The following is a 17,049-nucleotide window of genomic DNA, read 5'->3' as shown; positions in this document are numbered from 1 at the left end:
AGCGAATGAAAACCCCTTTACCGATAGAAGATCAATTGGAAACTCCAAATCGCACACTTTTAGAGTGTTTTGAAAAAACTTGCCCAATTACCCGAGGTTGAAACAACAGAAGGGTTTGCTGGTGGAAAAGAGAACTGCGAGAAATGAGGAAATTAACCAGATGACTTCTGAATCGTGTTTGTTAAAATAATAAGAATGAAAACAGATTGAATTTTAGAAAGTCGCAGAGGCTGGTAAAACGTTCGAGGCGCGACTTCTTTAGACCATAGTTTGAGGCACTGGAAAGCTAAATAAAGACTTCAAAGCTGTGCAGATTAATCAAAAGAGATGGATCACCAAGTTAAACTCTCTTAGAAAACCGGATGGAACTTTCACGAACTCCAGAGTTGAATCTGTGCAGACTATCTTGGAAGTACGTCATCCGAGACAATAGGATGCAGATGTGGAAGAAACAAAGTTGGCGGTTTCAACAAACCTTTCTACATGAAAACGTTGCAAAGAAAATTGAACACCACAAGAGAGTTCGTTACTAACGAAAATGTGAGATTTTATATACTCTCTATTGAACATTTCAAAGCGATAATAAAGGAAGGTATAAAGCATCTCGGAAATATTTTTCTAGCATGACTTGCTGTGGGCTACGTGCCTATCTCTTTGCAGAAAGTTAAATCCAAAGAACTTCAGACAGATTACCTTAGTTTAACATCATTCTCGCTGAAATTGGCGTAGAGATTAGGCGAGTGACATATTTGCAAGAAGCCAATGAAATCTAGCGTGCTTGTCGGCGTGGAAAGTCCTAAGAGTTTGTTCTACATTACTTAGTTTCGAAGATAGAGGTCGCAACTCTGAAAGGCCAGTACGCATCATTAAAGGGACATTTGACAGTGCGCCGTTCCAGAAACGTTGGGTACCGCCACAGAGTATGGTGTCACTGAAACTAATTAAATGGACCTGCGGTAACGTAGAGGTTTCTGTGTGCTGAAGTGGGAGCTGATCGCTACTCACAACAGAGGCAATGAAAGCTTTCCTGGAGATTTACTATCGCCATTTCTGTGAAAAATGTTGATTGATTCACTAATTTGCAAACTGCAAAGTCTGTCAAAATACCTCCATGCTTATCCGGAAAAACATGTGAATGTGCTAGTTATTGGTTGAAATTTCCGAACGGTGTGTAGAAATATACAACCTGACGTTGATTTGATTGACAGTTGGTGCCATATATATACCACATATATACACCATATATTTGCAATAAAGGAGAAACTGTATGGTCTTCGTCTTCCAGAGATGAAGGGTACAACTCTTCAACTTACGAAAAAGTGAAATATTTAGAAGTTATTTTACATAAGAAGCTTCTTTGGAAGAAACTTGTAAAGGTAAATATGAAACCAGCTCTTATAGCTTACAAGCTATGTAGGCGGCATGGGAATTCATGTTGTAATGTCGATATATGTTACTATCATTGGGCCGATTTTCGCATAGTCAATGCTTTGAGTTCTTTTAATCCTGGTCGTATTGTATTCCCTGTTTCGTAGAGGTGATCATGTAATAAACTCGTGGATGGAGTTCTTATTTTGCCCGGAGATCCTTTTGATAGCGTGGAATAATAGGCTTTCTTTTAGAAAAATAGACGACTTGCGGTTTCATCCAGGGCAGATGCATCAGACGCTAATTCACATCTGCCCTGGTAGCAGCATGCCTGAAGTGGTTACTAGTTGTTATTTGTCCATCGATGCGATAGCAAACTCAGGACTCCCTCAAATCCTTTAACAAATTGAGATCCACATCCTGATTAAAACTCTTGAATGACTTCAACACCAATTTCGTTAAATGCTGATATAAGTAATTCTGGAAAGTTCCGGATAGCTGAGTGGTTAGAGCGCAAGGCTATCGTACGGAAGGTCGCGGTTCAAATTTCACTGGTGGCAGTGGGATTTGTATCGTTATTTGACATCGAATACCAGTTGACTCAGCTGTGAATGAGTACCTGAGTCAAATCAGGGTAATAATCTCGGGCGAGCGCAATGCTGACCACATTGCCTTCTACAGAATACTGTAGTGTACCGTTTTGGTCTTGAATGAAGTGCTCTATCACACTTCAAGGCGCTGATCCAATATGGATTGTTGCGCCAACGATTATTATAATTAATTTGAATAACCTGGCCAAGCCATAGTTCCTCATAGAATTTCTAAACAGTTCGAGATTTAAAGTCAGGCTCTGTCAAAAAAGTGTTCGATGACTATTTCATAGCTCTGACAACACTTTCCCATTACTGCCCACCAGTGCTACTTGTGAGTGATTTCTGTCCATCTCGTTGAAGAGCTTTGACAAGTGTGCGCTATTGAAATGCAGTTATTTCTGCAACAGTTTAGTACCCCACTGCTTGCTTGAATGCCAATCGAGAAGAAAAAAGCAATCGCTGTTATCTGTGCAGTCCATCACAAAGATCTTTACGATAAACCGGACGCGAGACATCCAACATCCGGGGCCCTATAGACTGTTTTGCGCAGATGATGTTTGCCTAGCGATCTCGAGCAACTTATTCAAAACGAGAATAATCGCCTCATGCAACACAGTCCCAGATTGAATCTCGATCGAACAGAAAGAAATTGCTTCACGCATTCACGCAACCTGGATGAAGTTGCGTTACACAACTGACTTTCTTTGCGATCGACGTATCAACGAATGCTTCAAATGATGAGCGTCTTCCATGGTGTGACCGTGTAATTCGCGCCAAGGATAATTCACTTGCCAAGATTGATCTGAGCATCGAAGTCAATGAGAAAAGGTGAAAGGGACGGCCGTAACACCGGTTGGCTAAATACGCTGGTAACTTGAAAGCCGCGCATCTGCATTAAGATCAGGCCTTTGAGTCAACTCCTCTTTTGAACGGGACAGGCTCAAGAAAAAGAGTATTGGTCGACCTGCTAGTAAGATTTATTATGCTTAGTTGCTGCACATTTTGTCTTCTGTGGGTTTTCCAGGCATTTGTTATTATATTCATTAACAACCGCCTAGCGCTTGGCGTCGTCCTTTTCGTTCCACTCGTCAGCAATGCCGGTATTCTTATTCTTTGCTATCTTCGTCAGAATAAGACTTCAACGGGACTTCTTCCGACATCCGTTTGTTCTTAAGTTTCCGGTCCTTGCAACTAACACTTTTCCCTGTGTTTACTCCGCAAGCCTGGAAAGGCTGGCAAAACATAGTTTGAGAGTTTTGTCATGAGAATCCTATGCTCTTTACAGAAAATTTCAATTTTCTCCTTCACATTCACCATGAGTGTATGCTACGTTTTCGACGACCCTTCGATATTATTAAGGATGAGTCCTATTGACCATCCAATAATTTGAATTCACGAGGTTGCATGTGATATAAAGCGCCTATTGCTTATATTTCTGTAAGCCTATGAAGGATTCGTACATGTGTGTGGGCTGCAAATTGACTATTCTAACGAGTCATTATAGCATTGATTAAAATTTAATCTGGTATTTCATAAGCATTTTCTCTACGATATGATCATCTAGAGCTCAGGTGTAATCCACTACCATAAACCAACGATTATTGCTGGTTATTAGCCACATTCACTCATAAATCTATAACATCAATTACCATACATTCTAGCTAACCGGTTAATCCATGAATTACAAATTCCCAAAACCATTGAGTTCAAATTGAAACGTACGTGTCCATTACGCATTCTTTTGGAAACCAGGATACCTAAATCTGGGTCGAGTTGGGAATGCACAAATGTATGACGAATAGGAAACCTACATGGTACAATGGCAATTCCCATGGTTAAATATAATTGGGCAAAATACAACGGCACCAATGCACAATGCTTATTTAAGTTATTTATACGGTGTCAGGTTTATAACAGAAGTATCTCCCTCAAATTCGACCCGAAACATGACCGTCCAACACAGCAGATCTTGATTTGAATGTATCCGACCAATAATTGCACGTGAGTTTGGGGTTGAATTGGGGAATACTGTGTACATGCAGACTGAGGCTGGGGAAGTGGTGTGATATCGTGTAGGAAAAAATCCCGTCGTTACCATTAAAATATTTTTGGAATACTGATAACATTAGAATGGAAAAAAGCTTTGATACGAAAAATATTGAACGGAAGGGAACAACTGAGGAACATCTGAGTAGAGGACGAATTGCCAATATGTTAATTGTTCTGCCGTTTGTAACGATTGGCACCGCATGTGGTATTCAGTATATTTAAAGAATATTCGGGGGTTCAACTGTTAACGACATCCAAGCACACGATTATTCTCAACCCATCGGTTATTTTCTTCAACTTCACCAAATTAGAAAAAGAAACACAGCACCCTATTGTACTTTCTATGCAAACTGAAAAAGTTGGATATGTTTCACATCAGAAGCAAACAATATCAACTGATACGTTTCAAAACGGTAATACGAATTCTAATGACATGGTATCTTACCAAAAGGTGAAGCCAACAATAAAAACATCCGAACAATAGAACCAATGTCAATTAGCGGTGTATGTAGCTTTCAAAAAGTAGAAATGAATCCTTTTATAATGAAGAACAAAATACATTTAGCAAATATAGTGAGTGGGAGGCACTATAAAGTTTTCAAAGAATCTGTGTAGATACAATTGCGGAGTTCGTCAAAGGTTATCTATTCGAAAACGTGAATATGTCAAAACCAAACGCCAAAATACCCTCCCAAATTAATAATGGTTTCTTAGCGAGGTACAGTATCGACTAAACCTCAAGAACGGACAGAATATTTAAAACTAGCAGCCAAACAACTAGCAGCACTCCTTTTAAACACCAACCTCTCCTACAATAATCCAATTCATCGGCATAACACGGAAACAACCCGCCAGATATCAGATTAATTACGGTTAGCGTCAATTGTATTGCGGATGTCCCTGCACAAGTGTAGCCATAAGCATTCCAGCATAGCCATGGAACTGCATCTAGTCATCCATATATTGAAGATATGAATTAGAGCGACAGTTCGGCATTACAATTGAAAGATTTATTATTGAATCATCACGAAATACTATTGGATATCATATTCCCCACATTATGACGCACATTCCCATTTCCTCTGTAACGATAGTGAGGAGATGGCTGTCTGGGGTCTCTCTGTCTGTTTGGAAGCTCATTGTAAATTATATTATACTATTTGATAAATTTGTGTGCATTCCATAATGCTCATTTCGATTCGCCAGAAGTGATAATCGAAAATGCCTGAGTAATTTGTTCATTGCAGACGGAAAGTCAATTGATCATATGATCATCATTAGAAGTGTAGAAATACTAAATTGTTTAAGGGGATTATACCAGTTAAGTCCTAAAATATCAGCACCCTTCTAATGAAGTTTGCGATGTTCGAATTAATTCAAAATGGTTATGAATATTATAAATACTTTTAGATAAAAAGAACATTTTTTCAAAGAAAAGGCGGTAGAGAACCCGCCTCGCTACAACATTAAGTGCATCTTACGAGTATTTGCAATCGTTCCTCAGGTCGTACTGCAGAGATAAACTTCCCGAGTAGATCATCCTCACCCGGGGTAAGTCACTCACACACTTCAGCGTATTGGGTCAGATTTTAAGAAGTATGGTCCTCTACCTCTTTCACTGAACCGGGAAGCACTTCTTCCACCATGTAGATCAAATGTGCTTATGAAACATGTGGGCCTCATTTCAATGGCCAACTTCAGGGCTTCGTTTGTAATTCCCCTGATGATCGAGAAAGCATCCTGTTGAACTGTTGACTAAGCTCCAATTTTTTCGGGTTGCGGAAAAAGAATAGTAATGTTTTGAGTAATAGTTGCGGGCGCATTATTTGAAGGGTGATTTCTGTTCATGAATCTTTTCATTACCACTTTGTAGCAGCGGCCTGTTAGCGACTCCACTTACTTTCCCGTATGATCCTCTTATGGCTACTACGAAAATCTCGGTTTCCTCTCTCCAGCCCCGATGTTCTGCCTTCCTTTTTGCTCTTTGAAAGAGTTTCCTCGCACGCAAGCACAATGATTTCAACGGTTTAGTAGCTTGGTTACATACAGTGATAGAAACACCATCGCGCATTGTACATTGTTCCAACTACCTGATGACATAGCTGACCCACCCTTTCAGCCGCTGTTTTTCCTTCAGGTTGTGACTTCGTCCGGATAGCTCAGTGGTTAGAGCACTAGGCCGTCATACGGAAGGTCGCGGTTCAAATCTCACTGGTGGCAGTGGAATTTGTATCGTGATTTGACGTCGGACACCAGTCGACTCAGCTGTGAATGAGTACCTGAGTCAAATCAGGGTAATAATCTCGGGCGAGCGCAATGCTGACCACATTGCCTCCTAGTGTACCGTTATGGTCTTGAATGAAGTGCTCTAACACACTTCAAGGCCCTGATCCAATATGGATTGTTGCGCCAACGATTATTATTATTATTGTGACTTCTGTCTTAAGCCGCCAGAGATCTCTCGCGAAAACCTCAATGAGCTAGACAAATATACAACTTGTTCGACACTTCTATTGCACGTTCGACTGTCACCTCTTGAATGGTTTGTGAAGGCAAGTCTTACGGTTAAGGTTAATATGTATCAATCTTACTGTAACGGTACACTGTAGGAGGTCGTATTGCGCACGCCTATAATTATTACCCTGATTTTGGCCCAGGTACTCATTCACAGCTGAGTCTACTGCTATTTGATAAACAGTCACGATACAAATCTCCCTGCTGCTAGTGAGATTTGACCTTCCACATCTTCAGCGTAGCCCTCTAACCGCTCAACTGCCTGGATACATTCGTCCAGGCGCATGCATTCGATTATTATCTCCTGCTTTCAGGTCCTCACTTCTGCTTGCTGACCTAGAACTTTTTCCACCTGACCACGAACATTATTCGGTGATTTCTCAGTGGATTTATGCAGCTCCAACATAAGCTATCCTTTCTCCGTTCAATTGATACGGCTCACATTCAAGTCCGTCAATTCCGGATCTGGTTTCATTTTCCGAAGAATATCGCCGTCAGATTTATTATTATATTGGAAATAATTATTGTTTCTGGACGGATCTATTTTTTGCTGGGCACCTTTATCTGTTGTTCGAGTTTGCTTTTGCCGATTCTTCTGCTTATGCCAATGTTGAGGCCACACTCGAGGAGCTAGAACGTACTCCGGAATTTTTGCGGCTCAACTTTTCTCGGTGAAAAAGCTTGCAGAGTAAGAAACGCTGTTCCAGTTTACTGTCTTCTACGTTTATCTTTCGCAATTGCAACATTAATGTTGAACCGGGAACTATTAGGATTCCTTTCCGAGTCGTCGTCGTGTCTGGCGTCCACATCAGGAAAGTGTCATTGCGCCTGCCAAGTGTTGCTATTTAGTGCTGATAATAGTATCGGAATTTAGTCAACCGCTAAAACTTAAAAGCGATAGCCAGCACCAGCGACGATATTCGTTTTTTTTATCACTAACTGATTGTCCGGGCAGAATCGAATGGTGCGACTCCGCCACAAACATTTTTCTGCTGCCATGCTAATAAAGTGGCATATACTGGGGTTTGTGCACAAAACCCTTATCCCGCACCGTCTTCCATGTCTAATCCCTCGGTGAAAATTATTAAGACCATAATCCTAAAAGGCTTGCTGTCGTTTGAAGACCATTCTTCTCTTTTGGGAATTATAACAGAATATGTCATCTCAAAAGGTAAATCTGGAAACCTGATGCCCGAAGATTTTTTTTTCCATCTGGCAATAGTATCAATTCTATATGCGTCGTTAGTTGATTTTGCTTTCGCCTCCAAATGAGGGATAAGGGGTAGATTAAGGATTGCTTTAAGTGCCGCGGTCATTCCATCAATTTTAATGAATGCTTTGCCGCATACTGGGTACCTCTCGCCTTCCAAGCGAAGATTAGCTAGCCCCTTCAATTTTGTGGTCGCTTAATGCAAGTTAGCCTCTTCGAGAAAACATCTTCATGATCTTATGCTTTTGAACCTTGCTGCATCGATTTCGTACAACAGCTGAATCAGACTCTGGAGCTCAGTTGAGTGGTGCTCTTCTCGTTGTTCTCTGCTTTGTCAAATCCACCTTTGCAGTAGTGAGTCAACATCTCTCTTCGAAAGCTTCTCTCATACCAATAGTGGTCATCTGTGACCATTCAGAAATAGCACTAGTGAAATGAAACAAAAATAAGTATGTATATAATCATATATGAAAAAGGAAATAGGCAGTGCCGGCCGAAATTGGAATAAACGAGAAAAAATCGTCAATGAAAGGGGAAGTGAACAATGTGGTAATAAAATTTGATGGAAAAACAAATCACATCAACAATTTAAGCACGTCCCTAAGCTGAAATATTCATAAAAGGATTCAACTAGAATTGCCTGGTCAATTTTGGATATGCCTAAATAAATAACATTTTTTCTGAAGGGATGGGAAATGAAAGCTAATGTGGAAATTCAATTACTAAAAAAACCCTCTAATTTCAATAAAACTGTTATTGCTTTCCAAAAAAAAGGAAATGTTCATGCGCTAACAGTACCCCTTATTTTACATGATGCCCAACACCATTAGAGAATAATCACATTAGCACAATAGATTCTAGAAGCGAATCTAAACTTATTGATTAAGAATCTAAAGATAGTTCGACATTCTTGAATTGATTTTCACTCTTGGAGGTTTTGAAATGAGTGATAGAAATTACCCCAAGGCTTTGATGGAATTAAAATACATAAATAGAAGGAAAGATGAAGATTCACAAGCTTGTCATATGAGGGATTATATAAAAAGCAGCGATCTCCATTTGTTGTCACTTTTAGTCACGCGGCTCCAAGGGCAGAGGTGAGGCAGCATCTGATGAGTTAGCTCTACCCTGAACCACTAATCATCTTTCTTTCTATTTTTGAAGATTTAGGTGCTATGCCCAAAACGTGAGGTCCGTGGACCAAAAAAGTGAGAGTAAGCTGCTTTCCATCTGCTCCGGTTAAACATCAAGCAGATGCGAACTTAGGATCCCTCATAAACAAAACGTAAAATACATTGTTAGTCTACTACGTTTCATGTGAAGCTGAGTGAGTATGCCATCTTTCTGAAAACTAATAATGCACCAAACAAACAATCAAATTTCACAGACTAATTTTTTATTTACCGCTTTCGGACTTCTGAAACTGCTTAATTTTAATAAGTGGTGAAAAATTGTTTTCAGTTTAAAAATAGACATTATCTTGTTTATATCGCTTTTGCTGTCATTTCGAAGGCGTGATGCTCTCTTCATTAATACTCCTTATAGCTGATATTCCCTGTAGAAATAATCGGAGCCCTGGAGTCAGAAAACCTTTCAATTTAGTGACAACTAAATCTAACCCAAAGAGTGAACTGAGTTAACTAGCATTTCTACTAGGCGTCCCATATCCAATACATCACACATTGATAAATACGAACCGACTCAATCAATAGTAGGACACAATAAAACAACAACAAAAATTACACCATGTGCTCTACTCTACATTGGGGTGAATAAGGGGCACTAAAGTACTTCCAAATGACACCGACGACAATACGTGACACTCTCAAACTTCTGCAACTAAGCTAAGTTTGTGAATAATATACAACTTGCTCCTTAAAATAAAGCTGTAACTTGCCTGTCATTAATCATGTTTTCCATAATATCATATACGCCCCAATTCCAATTCTGTCACAGACACAAATTTCAAAAGTTTTGTACGTGCTCAGAAAAAAATCCTAAAAAAATTTTCACCCACAAAGATTAACACAAAATGTTTGTTATCTTACGAAAACCATGATATGCCGTATTCTGTACTACTAATTGAATTTTCCAATATTATATTTCATCCCCCGCCCTGCTCTCGTCTATTTGTAATTCAAGGAAAAAGTCTACAAGTCAACGGAAAACTTTTGTTTCCAGCGTGTCACCCAACATGGTGTGTTAGTATTTGACCTAAAATTTCCAGTTTGTTATTGAAAATCGTAAACAGTTTGTTTACGAAACAGAAAAATTAACTTTTTTCAAGTTTCTTCCTTTTGTTCCTCATGGGCATGAAGTGACTTCTGGCCTATAGAGAGCATATCCTTCATTTTCTTATCGTCAAAATGGTAGAGCGAAGGATTAAGTTTTGCAATATTGCTTGACTCTAGTGTATAGTGCGGGGTTTGCGAAAACTTTCATTTTAGTTCGTTAGTGGCCAAATTTATCCATTAAAGTTTTTTGAGAAGTTTTCGAGTAGTGTTTTTCTCTTGCTTTTGGTGTCAATTTTGAAATGACTACGCAGGAAGTTGTTCAAGTACTTTGTCTTATTCGCCTTGAAAGTGTTAGATAACTATTGGACTGGAAACTGTACCCGGAAGATAATAAATTGGAGCGTATGTTCTCACTCAACTTGGATCCAATAAAAATGGTCCTGTTTTATGTAAAATATACTATGTATATTACAAACTTCTTTAGTATTTGCGAAAAGTTCAGCAGAATTTTTTTTTACTTACGGGGTCTCACGTTGGCCCCTTTTAAGATATGATATGCATCCAGGGTCATTTCCATGACGGAAAATATATAGCAGCACTCAAATATATAAAGCTCCGTAATATTTAAATGGATATTTTTTATTTAATCTAATCCATTACCCGAAAATCTATTCGATGTTATCCGACGCATCAGAAACGAGAGATCCGCCTTTACGGCATCCGCATCTACTAACTGGATATAACGATCCCTCGATTCCTGCATTAAGATGAGCAACAACTATGTTTCTAGGCATGTCATCCAATGTCACCTTAAAAACACTTGATATAGAACGCAGATGGGCAATATAAATTTTTCGGGAAGACGAGTGAACGATGGCATCTGTGCCCAAGGAGTGCATTCAGGCAGTTTAATTTCTTGCAACCAATTTATGATTGTCCTGTCAATAAATAAGTCTATCCGATCTATCCAGTCTAGACCTAAAAATATAGGAAGTAAATTATCCATGGCCCATGGACAAGTAAGCAGTTAATTTTGAGACACCAAATAACCTTTCCATGGTACCTATTTATATCTAGGGGCGGAAAATCGTATTACCTACACAGCACATAAACTAATCACTTGAATCAAAACGAACCACTGGTTTACTACAGATACATAGAAATAGAGATAGATTTTGATCATAATTGTTTGACTTCCCATTCCATTTGATGTTTCCGGCAGACCAAATCATTTTCTCATCATTCAGTGTTGCTGAAAGACTTGGAAAAATTTGGAATCAACCTACCATACTGGTTCAAAATTCGTCGGAAATTAATCGGTACACATTACCGCGTAGTTTACTTTAGTTCAGTAATATTCTGTTTGCGGGAGGGGTGATATCTCCTAATGAAAAAATAATAGACGAAACGGTAAAAATCTAGACTTTAATACAAATAAAATAATTTGTCTTTAGTGTTAGTAATTCAAATCCAGCACTACCGACAAGCACGCATGTAGGCAATAACAGAAAATAGGCAGGGCACGGAGAAAAGGCACAAAAAGCTGAAAAGAGTAGGAAGAATGGGAAGAACAGCGTCTACCACATCTTTTTTATACCATAAGTAATACTCTTATAAACTTTCCGGGGTAGATCATTTTCAGCAATACGGATTAAGTGACCTGACCATCACAACCTATTAAGCCTGATTTTATCCATAAGATGGCTAGGTCCACTCTCTTGTAGGGGGCCGAAAATTGCTGAAAGGATTCTTCTCCGAGGAACACATGGGGACTGCCAAGATCATTGTCATGTACAATGAGAGCTTTGACACAATGATGAGACACTTCAATCGTTTTCTATGCTAAAATAGGCTCTGTTGGCTGCCAACAATCGTTCGTGGATTTCATTGTCATCGCTTTTATCAGTTGTGGTTTTTGATCCTACATAGGAGAAATTATCAACGGTCTAAAAGTTGTAGTGTCCAATTTTTCTTGTTCTCGTTTGACAAGCGCCATTTGATACTGTTGATTCTTTATTTTTTTGTGCTGAAGTAACCACCTTATATTTTATCTTGCTTCCACCTTTACATCTCGGGTTGTTCTTCCCATAATGTCAATATCGTCAGCATAGGCTGGTTGGGTGGACTTGAAGAAGATAGTGCTCCCATATTGACATCAGTATCGCAGATTACTTTTTCAAGGGCCAAGTTGAAAAAGATGCATGATGGGGCATCCCCTTGTCTTAGCCCTTGCTCCTTTTATCTGACTTCACACATTAGCATAGTGAGTCTTACTGAATTCGTCGGGATACCGATTTCTCTCATGACCATGTACGGGTTTACCCAGGTTACGCTATCATAGGCTACCTTGAAGTCAATGACTTGTTGGCCATATTCCAATAGTATTTCCATCGTTTGCCGCAGAGGGAAAATCTGATCTTTGCATTTGAGCATCGAGATGTATATGGTTTCATCCTGCTAACTTCTTAGTAAAGTTTCCGTGTTCCCTGTCGTTCCCGAGGTCACAGAGGTTTTGGTTCCCCAGGCTTCTTTTTTCTGTCTGTGAAGTCGCTTTTTCACTCAATTGAGTTCGTGATAAGTCACTGACGTGCCCGCGCTCAGTGCAATTGCAGCATTGCCCAGTATGTAAAATTCTTCCATTCGGTTGCTTGCTTATGTGCATCAGCGAACTTTTTTTGCGAATGTGGCCAAATAGTGGGTATGAAGATCATTTGTCAATGCTTCTCATTCGGAACCTCTGTTAGCCGCAGTTATTGCGGCATCCACTCCTACCCATAAGGGACGATGGAGATAGTGGTCTGAGTTTATATTGGCCCACTATATGTTCTGTCATTCATTAAGACTGAAAGGCACTACCGTTTGATTAGTACGAAGTCAATTTGGTTGTAAAATGGTCGCGCCTAGGGACTCATGTATGTCTGTGGATCGCGTTTCACAAAAACCAGGTACTTCCAACAACCATTTCGTGCGACAGTACTATTTGGATAATCTGCCGTCCTTTGTCTTCGGTAGTTTTGTGTAATCTATTCGAGCCGGCGTTTCGTCCACCGCAATTGGACTTCCTTCTACTGGATCGTACAAGGCAACCTTCCTCGACTTTGCAGCCTCTTCTGTAGTGGCGTGAACGTTAATGAAGGTCATATTTTGAAATACAGAGATAACATATAACAGCAAGTTTCAATTTCTGGTTGGCTTAGAAACCCGAACTCCGAGCACATGGTTTACTGGATAGCAACTATAATACATAGTGTAGTGGCTCTTCTCCAGGAAAAAGGTACTTCCCGAGCTCATATTTTGAAACTCTGTAACATCTGCGTTATGGGACAGAGGGACAGGGAACGCATGTCCTTCGAAAACTCGCCAATCATTAGCCCGTTGTTGAAAAAGCCATCCTGTCCGGGGACCCTTTCGTGGCTTCGTTACTTCGGTTTTCCGTGTAGGGTTATCAGCCCTACCCAACCCTCTACCTGGAGGATCAGTTAATGAGATTTGTCCTGCTTTTAGGAGCGGGAGGCTCGCCTTCATATTGACTAAACATGCAATCGAAACTGATGGTGAATCAACTATGAGCTATAAAATCCGTCCAGGGATGAAACTGAAAATGCAGATCGTGCATTAGTTTAGTTTGATTTCATTGTTATTTTTATTGATGGAATATATTTTGCATTGAGCATGGGCTTTGAAATTTAGTTGTGGATATAAGAAGAAGACTTTTATTACACTTATGCATGCATATTTGATCTCTCCACTTTAGAATGCATTACAATGACATAAATTGAAGGTAAAATCTTTAATTTAAGTGCTTCCTCTCTAAACCCGTAGAACTACCACTAAAAGGGGCATCCTTATTCCTTATGGCCTGAGGATGCCAATCATGGGTGCGCCTCATTTGACCTCTGAGTCAGGAGAAGCATCAATTGAGAATGCGACCCGTCGGGGATGTTCCCTCTCCATCCCGGCACTCGGAACCGGAATTTTACGACTCCATTCGCAAGATCGTAAAACAACCCCTTATTTAAATTGGTTTACTGTCTGTCTATCTATGACACGCTCTTTTCTCAGAAACAGTTGTACTGATTGACACCAAACGGTGAGAAGGTTGGAACTTTGAACGCTCATGGAAACAGTGAGTTACATCGTTCTATGTGGAAGGCTGTTGTACGGAAGATCGCGGTTCAAATCTCACTGACGACAATGGGTCTTGAATGAAGTGGTCTAACACACTTCAAGGCCCTGATCCAATATGGATTGTTGCGCCAACGATTATTATTATTATGTGGAACTTAAGGGAGTGCCAATTTATTTTTCCCTAAATATAATCATGGGGTATCAGATGAAAGGTCTCGATTAGCTTTTCGATTATGGCTTACTATATACTATACTCTACTACTCATATTTAATGCAAAATGGGGGAGGGTAGAACTCCAAAGTCATGTTTTCTTTCGCGGATCCAGTCCCAGAATCTATTCAACCTAAACATCCAGAAAAATAATGAAACTTCCACTATACGGTGCCTTGGCTCCAAAATACACTCCATACCGATATCTGTTCAAATGAAGTTAATAATAAAGTAATATATTACTATAATTTTCAGTAATTGACTGCAAATCCCCCCCCCCCCCCCCTTAAGTTCATCGAAGAATCATACAGTAATATGGGCAATTCTGAAGCATTTATCTTCCGGTTTCCCGACTTGCTTGTTTTATTTTTTCCAGATTAGCTCGCATATTGATCTCGCGCTTAGTTCGGACAATGACGCCTGATTTTCAAGTTCCGGTGCTGAACACTTGAACACTTGAAGTTTTGTAAAATGACATTGTGAGACTGGCTAGCATGCAGGCAAGCAAGCGAGTGTCAATGAAACACTTTGATGGAGCTATGTATTGAGTATTTGTGGACGGGCCTTGACAGTCAACTATTTTAGACTTTAGAATATCTCTCCCTTTTTGGTAATATCTAGCCACTAAAGGTGGTCATTTGGTCATCGTACAGCAAAAAATCATTATACATCTTCGAGTTTCTTTTTCTTTCAATCCTGTTTGCGTGACAAAGGAGGCAATTAGTGTACTACTAACTTTATCTGTCTTCTGCAATGAAACTGTTCTTCATCTACACCATATACTTCTGTCCATGTCTCAATCATTTCTGGAGATACCTTAAATTTGAAGTCCCTTTTTATTATGCTGCTTCTCCCTCGGGATGAAACCCCACTAAATATTAACTATATTTTTTAAAGTACTTATCCATGGGTTTCTGTCTAATTGATGCAGCTTGTCATCAATTCTGCAATTTACACCAAATTTATAGTCGGTTTGGCACAAGACATTTAAAGTAACATCCAAACAAGTCAGGAACTGGAAGCTCAGCGCTTCACATATAACAGGTTTTATTTTATTTTTTATATAAGACTGTGGTTTCATTTCTATATAGCTTCTTGAATATGCCCGATATTGAATTCGACGTGGTATTGACATTTTATCTCTTAGGAAGTAGTAATTTGATGCGAAAAAACAACTTTGACATATTATAACGTTTTTAATAATGCTATGAATTCCACCAAACTTTCCACCATGCTGCTTCATATTAAACCCACACATTAAAGTGTGTGTGACAAACAGTCAGACACATGCTAAACCGGTTTTAACAAAACCATAAAAAAAGAGAAAGTTTCTAGAAAAAACGCTAAGCAAAAGTAAAAGTCAGTACACAATTCATCTAGTTAAGAGAATAGCCATCTTTTCGTAACAACTCTGAACGCATTGCATCGTAACGCAAAGTAGCGAAATTACTTTGTCAAGGTATCGTTCTTCAGACAATCGCACCCTGCCTACTTTATCATCCCCATAATAGTTCACACTCTCGTCTAATAAACATGTGTCTTTTACAACTTCCTCAGTTCACCTCGAGACCATCAACGCAAGTCATGTGAACGCGGAGAAAAGTCCTACAGTCACTTTTTAAGAACGTGAGAATCTTGATGTCACAAAGGCTATTATTCCAAATGACATGGTGAAAATCCAGAATGAAGGACATTTTCTTTCCATTTTTCGAAACTTCCTGTAAAACTGAATGGGGTTTTTGAAATGAAGTATTGTTTCCCCGCAATCTTCCATAGTGGTTAGGTCGTACAGGATATACGTGGGTATATAATATATGTACATACGTAAGAGTGACGACGTAAGACAGTATGACGTACGACATTGTGGAGGATGAGTAGTACCACCTTCACTAGTCGTTGGGGTGAGTGCATGCACTTACACTTAATGGGAAACTAGTTCAAGATTTGTAAGCATATCTTAAGTGCCTACCCCTTACGTGTGGTTTTCTATTTTGAACACGAATAGAAATCACTGTTCCGCTCCTTTCGACTCAATGTTGGGTTCTTGGCTCTCTCCTTGTTCTATTCTGTGATTGTTTTCTAAGAAGTACTTCATACATGAAAGCAAGTAACCAACGGTATTGTGGTTATGTTTTATAGCGTAAAAATATAGTATCTATTCTCGGTTGGTAGGGCTTGTTCTAAATTGTTTTGTATTTTGTTTTTTTTTCAATTTATGTACGCTGAAAATGTTATTTTAGAAATCGTATGTAGGATACAATGGAATGACCATTAGATTTCCGAATTAATTCGAAAATTTCCAAAACTTCAATTGTAGCTCATAATATCTTTTTCAAACTTCAGAGTAATCTCTGCAGAAACAAGAAATCTTCTCTTGTAATTACAAGGGTACATACATATGATAAAACACAATCGTTTGTCTCTGATAGTGGATAGACGCAAAGCATAATCTTCTTATGTACACATATGCTATGCTGTAAGCAGTAAATACAATATTACTCATGACATAGCAGACAAAATTATTCGAATATCTCTCTAAAGTTTGTGATATCTTTGCTCCACTCCTGTCTAATATCTCCCCAAATAAACCAAGTTTTATTTGTAAACCTACCCACAGGCGTCTTATCATCCCTAAGAGATTGCTTCAACCCTTTTATTAAATTTGCGTAATAATCCATCTTGTCGCAATTTTCCATCAAATTTAGCAAGTTTTCATTTTGTAATTTTTTACATATTTTGTTT

At 39.2% G+C, this 17,049-nt stretch overlaps 1 protein-coding gene across 3 annotated transcripts in view; it reads left to right on the top strand.

Moving 5' to 3' along the window:
• LOC119653268 (cytoplasmic polyadenylation element-binding protein 2) overlaps positions 1-17,049 on the top strand; it is a 575,423-nt gene that overhangs the window by 412,153 nt on the left and 146,221 nt on the right. The window lies entirely within an intron of this gene.

The sequence above is a fragment of the Hermetia illucens genome, chromosome 3 (assembly GCF_905115235.1).
Source record: "Hermetia illucens chromosome 3, iHerIll2.2.curated.20191125, whole genome shotgun sequence".
NCBI classification, from domain to species: domain Eukaryota; kingdom Metazoa; phylum Arthropoda; class Insecta; order Diptera; family Stratiomyidae; genus Hermetia; species Hermetia illucens.
This window is presented reverse-complemented; position numbering and strand designations above follow the sequence as displayed.